At 45.5% G+C, this 20,832-nt stretch overlaps 1 pseudogene; it reads left to right on the top strand.

The window, feature by feature from the left end:
- Positions 1–15,511: 15,511 nt before the first annotated feature.
- On the top strand, positions 15,512–19,507 carry LOC112625051 (annotated as a pseudogene).
- Positions 19,508–20,832: the final 1,325 nt, after the last annotated feature.

Genomic DNA, 20,832 nt, shown 5'->3' on the forward strand with positions numbered 1-20,832 from the left:
AAGAGCTGTGACTGCTGGCCTCACCAACACAGAGAAACAGTAACTGGATTCTCACAGCAAGGCTATGGCAGATGACATGGTTCAGGAGGGACACAGCTCTGTGTTGCAGAAAGTGTTAGTGGCAAAGGCTCGCTCCTGAGTCCCCCGCCATATTTGACTTCAACTAACGAGCCCTCTTGGCCAAGGCAGGAAGGAGGAGTGGCCCCAAGTCAGCCCCAAAGGGCTGGATGTGCTCCATCTGCAGAGCGGCCCCTCCTGACTCTTGTCACCTCTGGCATGCTGTTGAGCCCTGCTTTCCTTGTTCCTTCAGATGCACCACTAAAATCCTGGGTGCGTGAATCACAGAATCTGTTTCCCAAAGAACCAGACCTGTGGCAAACCCTATGAGAAGCTGTCCCCCTTTCAGAAATGAGAAAATGGAGGCACAGAAGGTTGAGAGACTCACATGAGGCCCTGAAGCTGGCAGGTAGCAGAGCTGGGATTTGAACTGAGGCCATCTGACTCCCCAGGAACATAAAGCTAAACACTCACTGTCAGTGAGCACCCACAGCATGGCAAAGCCTTTGCCAGCCCAGCCCTAGCCCTCCTGAAATCCCACACCTGGGCCACGCACAAGAAAGCCTGGAGCATGTAGAAGACAGCCCTGGGCAGCAGCACCGGTCACGTGGATCACCTGAGGTCTTGCTCCTCACTCTGCTTCCCTGCAGTGCCTATGGCTCTGGGTAGCAGAGGCTGCCCTCTGCCTGGGCCACATGGCTCCTGATATTCTCTCTGGCAATGGAGAAGGATGAGACCTGTGCTGGTCCGCAGGGACCCAGATAACTAAGATATATGAAGTCCCTGAGAACCTGTAACTCACGGTCAAGCTGAGATGACTGATACTCCAGGTACAGTGGTGATCAATGGAGCACAAAGGAAGAATAGCATCCCTGCCCTTTGTCCCTTCCAGGACGCACTGTCCTAAAGATGGAATTGTGTACAATGCACAATTACATTTAAATACAACAAAGCTTGGCCCAGATTCACAGGTGCAGAGGTGCTGATCTATCTACCTGGTGGGTCAGAGGGGCCTCTGGAAGGGGTGGCATCTGAGCTTTGAAGGTGGCACCCACTCACCTACCCACAAGGCAGTAGTGGCGAGGGCATTTCTGGCCAAAGAAACTGCACAGGGAGCAGTCATGGTTCTACCTCCTCTGTTCTGTGCACCACCAAATGCCCCATCCCCTCTCTACCTCCTGTCGACCCAGAAGCACACAACTTATTAGGAGGCATCAGTCCAAACCTCTGTGTGCTACATCCGGCAACACCAACTCCCAAGGCCCCTTCTGTTTTCTCAGAGACTTAACAGGGGATGAGGTGCTTGCAAACCTCTTGGGAAGGCTAAGGAGGAGCTGGAGGCTGAATCTCCTGGGAGTGACTGGTCAGGGTGGCTACTAAGGTTTCCACCATGGTAAGATGGGAAACCAGAAGGTCACCACTTCCACTGTGGAGCTTAGGGGGCCCAGGGCACTGGGCAGATGGAGATGCTTTATAGCTAGACGATGGGGTGGTTACTTGGATTTATGTATACATATCAAAAACCAATCAAGAATCCATTTTTGCACACTTTATATAGGAGGTTAGATCTCAACAGAAAAGGACCATAGCTATGGCTATAATCAGGGATCAGGGAGAGGAAATCAGGAGGTTGCAACCACTGCTAAAACTGCCCCTCACCCTCTAGGAACCTGCAGGAAGCACATTCCACTGGAACGTCGACTGCGGCAGAAATGTGCCCTGGCTGCCAACAAAAAGGAGCCCGAAGCGCTGGAAAGAAGACCTCGCCCAGTTTGTGCTTTCCAGGGCTCCAGATGCATCTATTTGGTGGAACCGAATTTGTCTTGGATCCAGAATTGCAAGGAAGTCTGGGAAATGTAGTTTTCAGCTTTCCAGCCCCTGAAGTCCAGGAAGAGGAAGCAGAAGGCTCGGAGCAGGGATGCTAAGAGTGAAAGCACTGTCTCCCATTTTCCCAGAGCCCGTGCAGTGCTTGGCTTACAGTAGGTGTTCAAAAAGTATTCACGGAGTGTAGGAATGAAGTCTCATTTAAGTCATTGCAACTGCCTCCTTCCTGATTTCTTTGTCCCCAGCCTCTTACTCTTTGGCCTGTACATTGCTAGCAGAGATCCCTCCCCCTAGATAAAGCCGATCATATCTCTCCCTTGCTTAAAACCCTTCTACGGCTCTCAAGTCCAGACTCCCCTGCTGGCCTGTAAAGCCCTTGCCTCCACTGTCCAGTGAGTATTCCCCACTGACACACTGCATCACGCCTTGCCTCTCTGCACGTGCAGTTTCCTGTGCTTGGATGTCCTCCCATAAAGGGGCAGACTCCTGTGCAAGCTTCAAAGCCCAGCCCAAAGACCCCTTCCCCAGCAGGATTGTGGTTCTCTGTTCAACTCTTGCCTGTCTCCTCTCCAGACAGTCAGCTCGTAGAGGTCAGTGACGGTGTCTTAGTCACCTCTGTAACCCCAGAACCCATGCCTGGCACAAAATGGGCACACAGGCAATGCTGAATGAATGGATGGATGGATCAATAACTACAGTGAGTTCAAAGAACAGCAATTTGTCCAGTGTAAGTAGGACTTAGGATTCAAGAGGTGTTTATGGCATTATTTGCATACCAACTTCCTGACTTCATCCTCGCCTATGGTAGGGGGTAGTGGGAAGGAGGAGTTTTTCACTTCCATTTTATAGGCAAAGAAACTGAGGCCAGGAAATGTTGACAACACACAGTGGCAAGTGGCAAAGCTGAGACCAGAGGCACCACCCCATAGGCAGTGCTGCTGTGGCTCAGCTCGCCCCAGGGCAGCGTGAAGTGCCACAATTAAGACTTCAAGAGAGGGGCCCTTTGATCCAAATTATACAGCCCCTTGTGCTCTGGAGCAATTAACTTGGAGGCACCGGATGGCTCTTGCAGCTGGTGTGGCCAGTGTGGGCGACACAGAGGCATCATTATCTGGTGCCACGTTGCCTGCTCTGCCCTGCCTCCAATGGAGGGCCCAGGCAGTGCCCAGCACAGTTGAAGGCGGTGCAGGTTTCTATACTGGAAAGCTCAGGAGTGTCTATGCCCTGCAGGCTATAGACCTGAGCCCCAGAGCTGTGGAGGAAGCTTCCCTAGACTGCAACTTCCCACCGTTACCCCCTTCCATACTGGCTTAAGTGTTCCCTCCTGGAAAAGTTCACTCTGACCACCCAACTTGCATCTGCAGCCCTCTCTCCCGCGTGCACTCCCAATTCCTCTTACCAACTCTACCCTTTCTTTTTTTCATGATGCTTCCCCAGGAACTCGCATGGAGCTTGCCTTATAGCAGACACGAGATACTTGTTGAATTAATTAATTAATTGGTAAATAGCTGAATGCAAGGAACTAGTGGTGTGACTTTGAGCAAGTCACCTTACCTTTCTCCAGGCATTCATCTGCCTCTCTGTAGAATGGGGAGAGGCCTTCCCACCTCAGCCAAGGATTGTAAGACTCTTGGAGATAGCAGAGGTGGAAGCTCTTGCCTGAGGCTTGGCACTTAGTACAGTCTCAAAACTTTTTCTTTTTGCCCTTCCAATCTGGAGGTGCTCCCTCCACCCCCACTAGTTCCTGCAGTGGTACTTGCTAATCATTTAATATGATGTCACTTCTCCAAATGACTGTCCAAAGGTCAGTCCAAATGACTGTTCCAGGTATCCACTGCTGCGTAACAAACAGCCTCAAACTTAGCAGCACAAAACATTTTACTCTATGTCACGATTTGGGGTGAGGGGGTCAGGGTTCATCATGATGATTCTCTGGTTTATTTGGCATTGATGAGGATCACTTAGTGGTATTCAGCAGGCTATTGGGCTGGGCTTGTCTGGAGGGGATGTGCAGACACAGAAAGACAAGTTTACACAGTCCCTTTACATGTGGGTTCATTATCCAAGTCCTGGCAGGTACTGTGCAGCAAAGGAAAAAACACAGGTCTTTGTAACAGGAAGAGACTTACAAGTGAATGGACTACATATGCTGTCATCCCCAGCAAACGGCCTTTTCTGCTCACCTCCACCAATCATCTTGTGAAAACCACAAACCGTGTCTCTGCTCAAGGCAGACCAGTATGAGGCCATCTGACTCCTCTGACTGTAAGCAACACAATTTAAATGTTTGCTGTCTTACATGGAGTATCCCAAGAAACATGTCTGAGAGCTGATAGGCATGCAGAAAATTCCTGGAGAGTGCTCTGGGCAGCAATGCCTAGGAGGGAGAGAGAGGAGCACCTTGGACAGGGGAGAAGCTGAACTGTGATGCAGCCACCACTGAGCACCACGTGGAGCTCTGAAGCTGGGATGAGCTGAAACTGTCCAAATCAAGGCCAGGCTCTGTCCCCTGAGATTGACTGTTCATTCAATGCAGGCTGCCCCAGTGGAGCGGGTATAACCTTGGGTGAGGCTGCTGTCTTCTGCAGAGGACAGTTCCCAGAGAGGACTTGGCTGTGTGACATTTATAGGAGAGTGAGGGCCTGGGTGGGATGATTGGAGGGGTACACAGAGAACATCAACCATGTATCCAGCTCCCACTATGACTGCAAAACAAATTTCAAAGTTCTCAAAGATACACAATTTCCTCAAAGTGAATAAAAATGGTTGCATTTGATTCCTACTGCTGCTGTGACAAATGAACACAAACTTAGTGACTTGAAGAACACAACGCCTGGCGCGGTGGCTCACGCTTGTAATTCCAGCACTTTGGGAGGCCAAGGCAGGTGGATCACCTGAGGTCGGGAGTTCAAGACCAGCCTGACCAACATGGAGAAACCCCGTCTCTACTAAAAATACAAAATTAGCCGGGGTGGTGGCACATGCCTGTAATCCCAGCTATTCGGGAGGCTGAGGCAGGAGAATCGCTTGAACCCGGGAGGCGGAGGTTGCGGTGAGCCGAGATCGCGCCATTGCACTCCAGCCTGGGCAAAAAGAGCAAAACTCTGTCTCAAAAAAAAAAAAAAAAAACAAAAACAGAAGAAGAACACAAAGCTATTACCTTACAGTTCCGGAGGTCAGAAATCAGAAATGGGTCTCCCTGAGGCTAAAATGAAGGTATGGGAAAGACAGTGTTCTTCCTAGGGGAGATTTCATTTCCTCGCCTTTTCCTTCTTCTAGGGGCCTCCTGTGTTCCATGGGGTCGTGGCCCTTTCTTCCATCCTCAAAATGCATCACTCCAACCTGTGGTTCCTTCATCACATATGCTTTTTGTGACTTTGACCCTCGTGCTTCCCTCTTATGAGGACCCTTGTGATGACTTTGGGCCCACCCAGACTGTCCAGGAGAGTTCCCCCATCTCAAGGTCTTTAACGTCATCACATCCACAAAGTCCTCTTTATCAGGTAAGGTGACATGTTCATAGACTCCAAGAATTACGATGTGGACATCTTTGAGACCATTATTCTACCTGCCACAGTGTTTTTCAAGAATTTCTTCTGCCACAAGCAGAACTGGAGACACATGAGGATCTGGTGGGATTAACTCCAAGAACATTTGATGAAGAGCAGATCCACTCAATCAGGACAGCACAGGCACTTCAAGAGGAGGGATTTGCGTATCCAAACTTGAGAGAAGCTCCTGGGAGCATTGATGAACTCCTCGAATGCTGTAAAAAATGATGCCCTTGACTTGACACATCCTGGTGTCGTACAATTTGTCAGGATCTCCAGAAGGACCAACTCTCATCTCATCTTGACCGGTCCCAGGAGCCAGTCCATTGGTATCATAGGACTAAACGTTGTGAAATGTAAAATAAACTGTTTCACAATGTTATTTTATTTATTTATTTATCTATCTATTTACTGAGACAGAGTCTCGCACTGTCACCCAGTGGCGTGATCTCAACTCACTGCAGCCTCTGCCTCCCAAGTTCAAGCAATTCTGCCTCAGCCTCCTGAGTAGCTAGGACCAGAGGTGCCTGCCTGCCACTATGCCCAACTAATTTTTTTTTTTTTTTTTTTTTTTTTTTGCAGTTTTAGTAGAGATGGGGTTTTACCATGTTGGTCAAGTTGGTCTCAAACTGCTGACCTCAAATGATCTCCCCGACTCGGCCTCCCAAAGTGTGAGGATTACAGGTGCAAGCCACCATGCCTGGCCTGTTTCACAATTTTAAATTTTATTTGCAAGCTAAGCTCTGATCAGCCTCCCCTGTCCCACATTATTTACTATGACTTTTTGGTGCCTTTCCCAGAATCTGGCATCCTCCACAGCCAGGCTTTCCTGCCCTTGAACTGCGGCCAGGTTCAGAGTCTCTACGAGGCATAGAATGGGAGCAGAGGAGGACAGGGCCAATTCTGCTTGGGGATGGGGACTTGAGTCAGTCAAGACTTCACAGATGAGCTGAGCCTGAGGTGAGGTTCTGGCTTGGCTGGCAAAACAGGGCATGTGTATTGGAGGAGGGTTGCAAGCAGGCATGGTGGCATGAAACTGCTCTTGAAGGTCCTGTGAAGTTCTGAAACTCTAAGATGTTCCAAAGGGGTGCCATGGGAATGAGAGGAGGCTGGGGAAGAGAAAGAAGGAACAGGTACTACAGCTCTCATAGGGGGCCAAAACCACAGAGCTTCCCAGAGACCCCAGCTGTGGCGTTAGGGCTGTGAATAGAACTGCAGCTGTTTTCAGCTCCCTGGACAAGGCACAAGGGACAGAAGGGAGTGGCAGGAACAGGAGCCCAGGCCACTCAGCCAAATTGCTTGGGTTCATCTTCCGGACTCAACCTCTTTCTAGCTGTGTGACCTTGGGCAAGTTCCTTCACTTCTTTGGGCCTGTGTCCTTGTCGATAAAATGAGGACAGTACAGTCGCTCCCCCAGGAGGTTGTTGAGAACATGCAATGAGTGAGCTCAGGAATACCTCTAAGAGCAAAGCTTGCCACGGGAAAAGCATTTACATGTCTAATCTTATTGGCTCTCTTCTTAGGAACTCATTTTATTTTTGAACCATTTTCATCTTCCTTAGAAGAATGTTACGTCTGGAATGCATAACTCATGCTGTTACCTCCTTCTTGTCTAGTATTTCAGTTTCTCTTTCTACCTTTAAAAAAAAATCCCAGCTTTGTTGAGATGTAATTGACATACAATAAACTGCATATATTTTAAGTGTACAACTTGATAACGTGTTAGCAGATGCATACGAACTCAAATCAACCAGTCATCACAACGAAGTTAGTTAACTTAGAAGTTATCATCCCTCAAAGTTTCCTGGGGCATCTTTATAATCCCTTCCTGCTTTCCCTGCTGGGTACTCCAGAGAGCCACTCAATCTTCTATTTGTTATTACAGATTTTCTAGAATTTTATGTAAATGGAACCATTACATTATGTACATTTTTGGTCTGTCTTCTTCCACTCCACATAATTAATTTGATACCTGTCCATGATGCGCATGTACTACTGCTCATTGCTTTTTTGCTGGGTAGCATTCTGCTGTGTAGATATACCACAGTCAGTTTACTATTCACCTGCTGATGGATATTTGGATAGTTTCTAGTTTGGGGCTATTGCAAATAAAGCGGCTCAACGTGTTCCCAACATTTGTGTGCAGTTCTGTGTGCTTTCATCTCTGTTGGCTAAATACCTAGTAGTAGAATGATGGGTCATTTGGGGATGTGAGTGTAACTTTTTGAGAAATTCCCAAACTGCTTTCCAAAGAGACTGCACCTTTTCATGTTCCTACCAGCAGTCTATGACAGCTCTATTTGTTCTACATTTTCTCTGATACTCGGTTAATCGGTCTTTTTCATTTTAGCGTGTGTGTGTGGTGGTATCTCCTTACAGTTTTATTTTTTATTTTATTTTATTTGAGACAAGGTCACACTCTGTCAACCACACTGGAGGGCAGTGGCTCCATCTGAGTTCACTGCAGACTCTTAACTCCTGGTCTTAAGTGATTCTCCCACCTCAACCTCTGAAGTAGCTCAGATTACAGGCACTAATCACCATGTTCAACTAATTAAAAAAAAAATTAAAGACACAATCTCACTATGTTGCCCAGGCTGGTCTCAAACTCCTGGCCTCAAGTGATCCTCTGGCTCCAGCATCCCGAAGCATAAGGATTACAGGTATGAGCCTCCTCGCCTCATCTCCTTGTAGTTTTAATTCCCTAATGATTAATGATGTTGGGCATCTTTAATGTCAGTATTTGCTATCCACATATCTTATTTAAGTCTTTTGTCCATTTAAAAATTAGTTTGTTTTTCTTACAGAGATATGATAATTATTTATATATTCTAGATATGAGTCCTTTTCTGGATATATGTTTCATAAAAACAAACTGCCAAGTTTGTGGCTTGCCTTTTCATTTGAGTGTCTTTTGAAAAGCAAAAGCTTTATATTTTGATTAAATACAATTCGATGCTTTTTTTTTATAGTAGGAAATTTCTGTGTCCTATTTAAGAAATCTTAACAAATCAAAGATCACTATGATTTTCTTCTATGCTTTCCTCTTGAAGTTTTATAGTTTTAGCTCTTACACTTCAGATTTATGATATAGTTTCGGTTAGTGTTTGCACATGCTCTCGGGTCAATGTCGGGGTTCATTTTCTTGCATATGGCTATCCAATTGTTACAGCATCATTTGTTGATAGATTATCTTTTCCTTATTGAATTGCCTTGGCACTTCGGCAAAAGTTGAATGTTTTGTTTCTCTAGTGATGCGTTAGTGTTGATAGTATACATTTTTAACCTATCACGGTTTACCTTCAAGTAATATTACACCACTTCACATTATAGTTTAAGAACGAACCACCTCCTAGCCTTTTTGCTGCTATTGTTACATATTCAGCCTCTACAGGTTATAAACCACATGGTTGTTATTTTAAAATATAAACTGCCAATTACATTTCAAAGTGGTCAGAAATTTAGAAAAGAAACCCCTTATATTACCAACATATTTACCATTTCTGCTGTTCGTTTTTTCTTTGTGTAGATCCAGGTTTTCATCCCGTCTCATGTTACTTTGGCTGAATAATTTCCTTTAATACTTCTTGTAATATTGCTCTGCTGCTTTTAATGTTTGTATGTCCTTTTCACCCCTTTCTTTTTATTTCCCCTTTCTTTAGAAAGAACTTTTGCTGGGCATAAGATTTTTATCCACAGTTGTTTTTTTTTTTCTTTCAGTTCTTTAAATATTTTGCTCCACTTCTTTCTGGCTTACATTGATTCCAATGAGAGATCTGCAGCTATTGTTATCATTGTTTTTCTATATGTAATGTCTTTTTTTTTTTTTTTTTTTAAACAGGGTACTTTTGAGATTTTCTCCTCATCATTGTTTTTGAGCAATTTAATTATGACGTACCTTGATAATGTTTTCTTCTTTTTTTTTTTTTTTTTTTGTAGTGGGTTCACTGGCTCTCTGGGTTAAAGTTTTCATCAACTTTAGAAATGTTTTTAGCTCTTAATTCTTCCAATATTGTTTCTATTCTCCCTTTCTCTCTTCTCTTTTGTGGACTACAATACACATTTGTTAGCAAACTAGAATCTGTACCACAGCTCAATGATGCTCTGTTCAATTTTTTCAGTTTTTTTCTTTTCTGTATTTCCTTTTTAAATAGTTTCTATTACTAGGTCTTCAAGTTCACTTATCTTTTCTCTCTGCAGTTTCTAATCTGCTGTTAATCTCACAAAGTGTTTTGTTTTATTTTTTAAAAATCTCAAGCATTGTAATTTTCATTTCTAGAAGTTTGATTATTTTATACCTTCTATGTCTCAACATGCTCAATTTTTTCTCTACTTTCTTAGACATAGTTATGTAGTTGTAATAACTGTTTTAGGGTCCTTGTCTCTTAATGCTATCACCTGTGTTATTTTTTGTTCTGTTTCTATTGACTGATGCTCTCATCATACATTTTATTTTACTGTTTCTCTGCATGCCATTGCTTCTTTTGTACCACATATTATGATATTTATTTTCTTGTGTGCTAGACATTTTTATATTCTGTAAGTATTCTTGAGATATTTTTCCTGCAACACGGTTAAATAACTTGGGAGCCATTTGTTCCTTTCAAGGTTTGTTTTTAATCTTTGTTAGATGCTATCAAGGCAGCCTTTAGTCTAGGGCTAATTTTGCCCACTTTTAAGACCATAAATGTCTTCTGGAGCACTCTGACATTCTTCTAACTATGAGGCTTATCCACTGTGGCTGGTAAAAACGCTATATTCCTGGCCTGTTTGCGCTCTAGGGATTTTTTCTCTAATTCTTTGGAGGAGGGTAGCTTCCTTTCATGCAAGTGCTGATAAGTACTCACAGGATCAGATGAAGACTCAGGAGGGACCCTGTGCAGCCCTTTCTGTGTTATTTCCACCTCTGGTGCTCTGCGTGAATTTCAGCCATCTCATACTCCCTGTACTCCCACTTCCACCGCCTCAGCTTGTGGAGATGGTCAAATGCTGCCTGGGTTCGACCTCTCCTGTAGTTGGAATGTGTTGCCCAGAACACATGTGCTGGAAATAGAATCCCCAGTGCAACAGTGTTGGGAGATGGGGCCTAATGGGAGGTGTTTGGGTTGTGAGGGTTCCATTCTTCAGAATGGATTAGTGCTGATTATAAAAGAGCTTGAGGCTGAGAGTTTGATTTCTTGCTGTCTTTCACCCTCCCTTGCCCTACTGCCATCCACCATGGGATGATCCAGCACAAAGACTGTCGCCAGATGGAGGCCACCTAATCTTGGACTTCTCAGCCCCCAGAACTGTAAGAAATAAATCTCTGTTGTTTATAAACTACTCAGTCTCAGGTATTCTGTTGTTGCAGGATAAAACTTACTAAGATAGCCTCCTTGCACTGATCTCAGGAAATGGTCTCCATTTCCAGCAATAGGCTGGGCAATTGTAGCCTTGTTTGTTTTCTCTTTCTCAAGGATTTTGATCCTGTGCTGCCTGATGGCCAACATCTGAAAACCAGTTTTCACATGTTTTGTCTTGGTTTTCATTTGTTTCAGGAGGGAGAATAAATCTGGTTCCTGTTCCTACTTCTATGCAAGAAGCAGAAATATCCTCTTACAAGTTTTTGAGGTACGTTTTTCCTCCCTTTTAATAGACTAAGAAACTGAGGTTCAAAAGGGTTATGGGATTTCCCATGGTCATGCAGCTGTGATATGGAAGCTCTGGGCTGGTAAAGCAGAATCCTTGCCCTGGAGCCTTGCATTGTTTTCCTAATGCCTCCCATGCTGATAATGCTGAGGAAATTGACTGGGTGTGGGCATGAAGAACCAATGTTAAGCTATTCGAATTGTTGCTGCACAGGTCTTTATTTGGACCAGAGGTACTCAACCCAATGGATCCCATAGAAAATGTAAGGAATGTTATAGACTCTCTTCCCTGAAAATCACATGTATATATTCCTCATTTTGCATACAATTTTAGGAAGTCTTTGACTCCACTGTGGCAGAGACAGCTGGTAGTCTATTCAATATCCACTTCCCTTCTTTCTTTTTAAGAGCACTACAGTTTTACTTGGAGGCTGCAGTCTACCAACTCAAATACAAACTTAATTCTCAGCCTCTCTTGCAGTTTGCAGTAGCCAATGGGATGTATGGGGAAGATCTTTCTAGCAAAGACCTTAAACAGGGATGAACCAACTGGCATATGCTTTTTTGCCCCTCACATTTATCCCTTCTTCCTGCTCAGAAAGACATTATGATGGTGGGGGTGGAGGACGTCTGCCCTGTGACCAAGAGTACAGGAACTGCAGGCTATGGATGGTGGCACCAATGAGTTGAGGAGTCCTGGGTCCTAAGGAGCCCTGGATTCTGGACCAGTTATTTCCAGAATTCTTATGTCAGAGAAAAATGAGTCCTATTTGTTTGATTTTTATACTCCTTTAAGTTGGCCATGTGTCACTACAACTCTTAGAGAGAGCAATGATTTTGTCTCCTTCATGGTTCAACTCCTTCATTGCTCAATAATTTTCATAGAGACGAGCATAAGGCCAGAAACATGGTGAAGATGTTATAAATAAAAGTGACAGAAAATGATAGCTGGGAAGTGTAAAATGTCACACTATCACCCATCGCCATTAGAACATGGAGAAGATGGCCAGGTTAGTCCTGACAGAGAGCCAGGCCTCTAGGGAGTGGGACACAGGAGAGGTGGGTCGAGATGTGCAGTGAACAGGGAATCAGGCTGCAGAATCCCCCCAAGCCCTGCCACTAGCTTTAGCAAATCACTCCTTCTCTCTGAACCCATTTTTCCATCAGTATCAAAGGCCTAAGCTCCTTATCAACCTTGACTTTCTCCTTAGCTTTGAGATGATGATTCCAAGGGCCTTGCTGTTGATTTACCCACTCCCTGTAAAACCATGTGGAAATTTCCATCCCCTCCATAACAAGGGGCATTTAAATTTGACCTGTAGGTCAGCCTCCTCTACTGTTGTTGATTAGAAACCATTTCCCACACAAGCACAAACCACAAACTCTCCCTGAGGAGCAGGCTGTGGTCCATTTGTGTGCATGGAGGCACTCCGGGACTGAGGAACCAGGAAGTTTGCTTGGTCAAGAAGCACATGGCGGCCAGGTGCAGTGGTTCACACTTGTAACCCCAGCACTTTGGGAGGCCAAGCAGGTGGATCACTTGAGTCCAGGAGTTTGAGACCAGCATGGGCAACATAGCAAAATCCTATCACTACAAAAAATAAAATAAAATTATCCCTGTGGTGACACGTGCCTGTCATCCCAGCTATTCAGGAGGCTGATGTGGGAAGATCACATGAGCCTGGGAGGTCGACGTTGCAATAAGCCATGATCTTGCCACTTCACTCCAGCCTGGGTGACAAAGTGAGACCTTGTCAAAAAAAAAAAAAAAAAAAGAAAGAAAAGAAAAGAAAAGCAGCACATGGGTATTTAGTGTGTGCTGCTGAAGGGCAGCAAAGCCAAGGGGCTAAGATTTAGATGAACCAACCCAGCTTTGAATCCTGTCTGTAAGCCTCGGTATCCCCTGCTGTCACATGGGGATATTGGCAGAAAAAAATCAGAACAATTAAAGGAGAGAAAAAGGATTAAAAGTGCTCTTGATGCCAAGATTTGGCACAATGCCTGGAGCACAGGTGTTCTAAAAGATGATTACAGCATCATGTGCCCCGCAGTGTGCTTGTGTGCTTGAGGATGTGTAGGAGAGGACAATCAACTCACATTCCCAAGCACCTTTTCCAGTCCAGGCAGTGTGCTCCAAGCCTGACATTCCTGATTGTCTTTACAACTTCTAAAGCTTATCAGGAAGATCTTTCTGTTCTCTCATTTCACTTTCCAGAATACCTCTGCCCACTAAGATTGTATTATTTCCTTTTCATTTTGTAATAGATGAGGAAACTCGCTAGGAGAGGTAAAGTCACTTGCCCAAGATCATGTAGCTGGTCAGCAGCAGGGCCATGTCTGCATGGCTCTGACACAATGTGGTCCCCACTTTTAGTGATTTGCCCTGTCCATTCAGTGTGAGAAGAGCTGTCCAAATAATACGCATTGTAGCCCGTCGTGCTACTCCATGAAGAAGAATGTGTGAATGTTCTAGATTGCAGATTAAAGTAGTCTAGTAAGTCTCATTTTTGGAAGAAGCAGGATGGAGAGGGAGGAGGAAGGCATTCCAGGCAGTATGTGCATAAACAAAGTCACAGAGATGGAATTTAGCCCAGAGCATTAAGGAGCTATCACAGACACTGTGATATTAGAGGTCCTAGAAGGATGCCCTAAGGGACTTTCAAAAGTTTAACTTAGTTTATTTAGTCCTTCACACTAGGAGAATCCACTAAAAATTTCTGAGCATAAGAATTTTGTGATGGTAAACATCATTTGCAAGAAATTCACCTGGTGTGTGCAGGATAGACCACATGGGAGAAGAGGTACATGATTGGAATCTTGGATAAGGGATGAGCAAACAAAAGGGCAGATCATGATGGAGCAGGAATGAGGGATGAAAGTAGGTGTTTACAAAACGTGAACAAATCAGGCAGCCTGAGGCTTTTGCTATCACAGGTACTTTGCATGATACATTGGAGAACTTCCTTGAAAGTCAAAAGATTAGAGCAGCAAATGGTAGAAGAAACAGTGTGGAGTGGTGCCTAATAGAAGTGGGAAGTAGGACAATCATGGATTAGATGCTGAATCTGCTGGTTATCAGCCATGTGACCTCCATCAAATTTCTGGGGGCTTCAATCTCCTCTTCTATAAACTAGGAGAGATAAATATAGTTCTTATCTCAAATGATTGAATATGGGAGTTTAAGAAGAGAATGGAAGGTGCTTAGCAGAGCAGTAGTATAAATGCTCAGGGATGGTAATTACTGTTGTTACCACCACCACCTCCATCATCATCATCATCATCATTACTACCACCACCATCACCACAAACATTATCACCATCATAACCACCACCATTACCATCACCACCATCATCACCATCACCATTATCACTATCACTACCATCACCATCACCACCATCATCACCCTCACCATCATCACCACCACTGTCACCACATCACCATCACCATCACCACCACCATCATCACCACCACTATCACCATCATCACCACCATCACCATCATCACCATCACCATCATCTCCACCATCACCACCACCATCATCCCCACCCCCACTACCATCACGTACCATAGCCTCCACCACCATCATCAACATCACTACAATCACGACCACCTCCACCACTATCATCTCCATCACTATCACCACCACCATTCCTACCACCATCATCACCGTCACCACCATCACCTCCATCACCTCCATCATTACCACCATCACCACCATCACTATCACTACCACCAGCAACATCAGTCATCACCATAACCCACTGTTACTACCACCATTACCACCACCACCATCACCACCGTCATCATCACTACCATCACCGTCACCATCATTACCATCATCACCTTTACAACCAGTATTATCACCACCATCACCACCAACACAATCAGTACCAATATCACCATCACCACCATTATCATCATTACCAGCACCATCATTATTACTTTGCAGAACCACAGACTGTCAGGGTTGGAAGAGTCCATGGGGATTTCCCAGTCTAAAAATTCTCATTTTACGGCCGCCGCCGCCACCCGGGCCCGCACCCCCAGCCGCTGGCCTAGAGCGCGGTGCCACGGGAGGCGCGGTGCCCGGGCCAGGCGCTCGGCTAGGCCGCTCCACCGCACACGCACACACAGACCCCGGCAGCAGGAACGCAGATGACACGCCCGTAACATGGAAGCCACCCCCGCCGCCGCCGCCGCTCCGACGACAGCAGCAGCAGCCACAGCAGCAGCCGCCAGCGGCGCTGCAGTGAACAAAGGTCATAGGAGCTGCAGCCCAGACGCCCGGGCTTGACCGCCGCGAAGGCCAACCCGGGGAAGAGGGGTATGTTCTGTTTTGTGGTTTTTCTTTCAGACGCTACTAAAGGGTGTTGGGGATGCTTCTGACTATTATGAAGGCCAAAAGGCCTGTTGACTGGGGCTGCTTTTAACCCTTTCCTATTTGTTGAGAATGCAGCCTTGTGACAGTAACTGAACATAGGTCTAAAGTCTTTCCAAAAGGTCAAGGTTCACAAGAACATCTGCTCAAATTCATGACCATGGGGGATATGAAGACCCCAGACTTTGATGACCTCTTGGCAGCATTTGACATCCCAGATATGGTCGATCCTAAAGCAGCTACTGAGTCTGGACACAATGACCATGAAAAGTCACATGAAGCAGAACGCTCATGGAGAGGATGATGCCCAGCACCATCATCTTCCGACGTGGGTGTCTGTCAGCGTTATCATCAAGAATATTGGGAACATCCACTCCTCTGAGGCAGGGAGAAAGACGGCCATAACCCCACCGGCAATGGCCTACATAATGGATTTCTCACAGCGTTCTCCATCTTTACAGTTACAGTAAAGATGGAATGAAGTCCTTGAAAGGAGACATGCCTGCCCCTGAGGTGACTCTGAAAGACTCAACATTCAGTCAGTTTAGCCCGATCTCCAGGGCTGAAGAGTTTGATGACGATGAGAAGATGGAGGTGGATGACCCCCTGACAAGGAGGACGTGCTAAGCTGCAGGTCCAACCTGTTGACGGGGTCAGCTCCCCGGCAGGGCTACGATAAGCTGAAGGCACTCGGAGGGGAAAACTCCGGCAAAACGGGACTCTCTACATCAGGCAATATGGAGGAAAACAAAGTTGTTAAGAGAGAAGCAGAAGCCAATTCTATAAACCTAAGTGTTTATGAACCTTTTAAAGTCAGAAAAGCAGAGGATAAATTGAAAGAATGCTGGAAAACAGAGTCCTGGATGGGAAAGTGAGCTCCAATAAGAATGACACCGGCCTCTCTGGCGTTGCGCCATGAAGACAAAGTCATCCTCCAAGCTCTGGTCCTGCATCGCTGCCATCACAGCTCTCAGTGCTAAAAAGGCGGCTTCAGACTCCTGCAAAGAACCAGTGGCCAATTTGACGGAATCCTCCCTGTTACCAAAAGAACTAAACGACAGTCGGAGAGCAGCCGACAAGTCTCCTGAATCCCAGAATCTCATCAAGGGGACCAAAAAACAAAAAAAAACAAAAACCATCCCTAAAGCAACCGGATAGTCCCAGAAGCATCTCAAGTGAGAACAGCAGCAAGGGCTCCCCGTCCTCTCCTGCAGGGTCCACACCAGCAATTCCCAAAGTCTGCATAAAAACCATTAAGACATCTTCTGGGGAAATCAAGAGGACAGTGACCAGGGTATTGCCAGAGTGGATCTTGACTCTGGGAAGAAACCTTCCGAGCAGATGGCATCCCTGATAGCCTCTGTGACATCCATTCTTTCGTCTCCAGCATCAGAAGCTGTCCTTTCCTCTCCCCCCAGGGCGCCTCTCCAGTCCGTGGTCATGACCACGTGGTCAGTTTTCCCTGCAGAGCTCACCCCCAAACAGGTCACAATCAAGCCTGTGGCTACTGTTTTCCTCCCAGTGTCCACTGTGAAGACGGCAGGATCCCAAGTCATTAATTTGAAGCTCGCTAACAACACCACGGTGAAAGTCAAGGTCATATCTGCTGCCTCTGTCCTGAGTACCAGCAGTGCCATCATTAAAGCCACCAACGCCATCCAGCAGTAAACTGTCATGGTGCTGGCATCCAGCCTGGCCAATGCCAAACTAGTGCCAAAGACTGTGCACCTTGCCAACCTTAACCTTTTGCCTCAGGGTGCCCAGGCCACCTCTGAACTCCACCAAGTGCTAACCAAACCTCAGCAACAAATAAAGCAGGCAATAATCAATGCAGCAGCCTCTCAACCCCCCAAAAATGTGTCTCAAGTCCAGGTGATGTCGTTCTTGCAGAGTTCTGTGGTGGAAGCTTTCAGCAAGGTGCTGAGCAGTGTCAATCCAGTCCCTGTTTACATCCCAAACCTCAGTCCTCCCACCAATGCAGGGATCACATTACCGATGCCTGGGTACAAGTGCTTGGAGTGTGGGGACTCCTTTGCACTTGAAAAGAGTCTGACTCAGCACTCCGACAGACGGAGCATGCGCATCGAAGTAACGTGCAACCATTGTACAAAGAACCTCGTTTTTTACAACAAATGCAGCCTCCTTTCCCATGCCTGTGGGCATAAGGAGAAAGGGGTGGTAATGCAATGCTCCCACTTAATTTTAAAGCCAGTCCCAGCAGATCAAATGATAGTTTCTCCATCAAGCAATACTTCCACTTCAATTTCCACTCTTCAGAGCCCTGTGGGAGCTGGCACACACACTGTCACAAAAATTCAGTCTGGCATAACTGGGACAGTCATTTCGGCTCCTTCAAGCACTCCCATCACCCCAGCCATGCCCCTAGTTGAAGACCCCTCCAAACCGTGTGGACATAGTCTACAATGTTTGGAGTGTAATGAAGTCTTCCCGGACAAAACGACACTGGCTACACATATCCAGCAGGCTGCAGATCCGAGTGGACAAAAGACTTGCACCGTCTGCCAGATGCTGCTTCCTAACCATTGCAGTTATGCATCACACCGGAGAATCCATCAGCACAAATCTCCCTACACTTGCCCTGAGTGCAGGTGCCTTCTGCAGGTCTGTGCATTTCCAGACCCATGTCACCAAGAACTGTCTGTACTACACAAGAAGAGTTGGTTTTCAATGTGTGCATTGCAATGTTGTGTACTCTGATGTGGCTGCTCTGAAGTCTCACATTCAAGGTTCTCACGGTGAAGTCTTCTACAAGTGTCTTATTTGTCCAGTGGCGTTTAAGTCTGCCCCAAGCACACATTCCCACACCTACCTTCAGCATCCTGGCATCAAGATAGGAGAACCAAAAATAATATATAAGTGTTCCATGTGCGATACTGTGTTCACCCTCCAAACCCTGCTGTATCGCCACTTTGACCAACACATTGAAAACCAGAAGTCGTCTGTTTTCAAGTGTCCAGACTTCTCTTTTATATGCACAGAATCAACTTATGATGGACCATATCAAGTCTATGCATGGCACATTGAAAAGTATTGAAGGACCTCCAAATTTGGGGTTAAACCTGCCTTTGAGCATTAAGCCTGCAACTCAAACTTCAGCAAATCAGAACAAAGAGGACACCAAATCCATGACTGGGAAAGAGAAATTGGAAAAGAAATCTCCATCTCTTGTGAAAAAATCAATGGAAACCAAGAAAGTGGCCAGGCCTGGGTGGACGTGTTGGGAGTGTGACCGCCTCTTCATGCAGAGAGATGTGTACGTATCCCACGTGAGGAAGGAGCACGGGAAGCAAGTGAAGAAACACCCCTGCTGCCAGCGTGACAAGCCTTTCAGCTCGTCCCACAGCCTGTGCCGGCACAACCGGATCAAGCACAAAGGCATCAGGAAAGTGTACGCCTGCTCACACTGCCCAGACTCCAGAAGTACCTTTACCCGGTTGATGCTGAAGAAGCACGTCCAGCTGATGCACGGCATGAAGGACCCTGACCTGAAAGAAATGAGACGACGCCACCAATGAAGAGGAAGCAGAAATAAAAGAAGACACCAAGGTCCCCAGTCCCAAGTGGAAGCTGAAAAAACCGGTTCTGGAGTTCAGGCCTCCCAGAGGAGCCATCACTCAACCACTGAAAAAGCTGAAAATCAATGTTTTTAAGGTCCACAAGTGTGCCGTGTGTGGCTCCTCCACCGAAAACCTGCTGCAGTTCCACGAACACATCCCTCAGCACAAATCGGATGGTTCTTCCTACCAGTGCCGGGAGTGTGGTCTCTGCTACACATCTCACATCTCTCTGTCCAGGCACCTCTTCATCGTACATACGTTAAGGGAACCTCAGCCAGTGTCCAAGCAAAATGGGGCTGGGGATGATAACCAACGGGAGAACAAACCCAGCCACGAGGATGACTCCCTCAATGGCGCCGTGTCAGACAGAAAGTGCAAAGTGTGCGCAAAAACTTTTGAAACTGAAGCTGCCTTAAATACTCACATGCGGACACACGGCATGGCCTTCATCAAATCCAAAAGGATGAGCTCAGCCGAGAAATAGCCACAGATGCTCCATGGGGAAAATCCCTGTCCACATTGGAATAAAAAAGACATTTTTGTTACAAAAAGTTTGCAGTATAATAGAGTTAACAGTGTATGTTGCAATATATTCTCTTTCAACATACCTTCCTTCAGCTCGTTGTATATATCCTCCATAAGTATTAAAACAGTATTGGAGTTTAAAAGAGTTTGTATATATTTAAATGAATAACTTTTTAGACGCTTTGTTACATGTTTGTGTCAGTATTTAGTGGAAAACCATCTGAGTTGTTTTGGGTTAGAATTTTTCTTTTTGTATCGTTTCTTTAAAACAGAGTTCTTAGTAACAGGGGCAGTTCCTGAATTCAAATAAACCATTTTGTATGTTTGGATTTTTAATGGGTTAACAAATTACAGGCTAAAATAATGCCTTTTTTAGTGTTTTTAATTTTTAGAATTCACTACATAAATTGTAAGTAATTGTGGGTCTCAAAAACACTAGGAACTTTTAAGTGTCTTAGCACTTCCTGATGTGCCTGCCCTGAGGGAGTGAGTTCACATTTGACACAACTGCGCTCCAGTGTGGGCGTGCCTTTGCCTTCAGGCCACGTCGAAGGGTGTTTAAAGCAGCCTTGCAGGTCACTCCTTTCCCAGCCGTGGATAAAAACTGAAGCCAGGAATCTAATAAGGAATGCTGATTTCCTCAATTCCATTTTGAGGAATGGGGAAAACTATTCAAAAGAAAAAAATGGGACTGGTTTTCTGGGCAGGTCTGCAAGGCTGGCTTTAAGAGCACAGGGAGGGAAAATAATCAAAGGGCTGGACTGCTATAAAAGTTGCAAATACATAGTTAGACCAATAGATTTATATAGTCAGGTTTTTGTCATGTAATTTATTAACTATTGCAGAAACACAACTAAGAATATCAAGCGTTTCTCTGGCTCTTGACAGAAAAAAATCAGTTGACTTAACCCTTTGCTGTCAAAAGAGTTGGCGTTTCCTGTTCTGGATGCTACTGCCAAACGTTCTGGTACTTAGAGTCGGGATGCACAACTTCCACCACCGACTTATCAGTGCAGCCGCCTGTGTATTGCAATGGGCCGTTACCTTAAGCACTGAGCCACCCGGGTTTAGTTCAGCCATTTCAAGAGTATATTTAATGCTGGTAGTTCTGCTTTATTAAGATGCAGCAGAGTTACTCTTCTGTCCCTTCTGTTTAGAGTTCTCTGAGAGAGTTCTATTTTTTGGTTTTGTTTTGTGTTTTCTTTTGCATTTTATACCTTGTATTTATCCCTGAACATGTTTTGTACTTTTTTTTTTTTTAAGAAAAGGAATTCGTTTGTGTATATATAGA

This window comes from Theropithecus gelada, chromosome 5 (assembly GCF_003255815.1).
Source record: "Theropithecus gelada isolate Dixy chromosome 5, Tgel_1.0, whole genome shotgun sequence".
Classification (NCBI taxonomy): domain Eukaryota; kingdom Metazoa; phylum Chordata; class Mammalia; order Primates; family Cercopithecidae; genus Theropithecus; species Theropithecus gelada.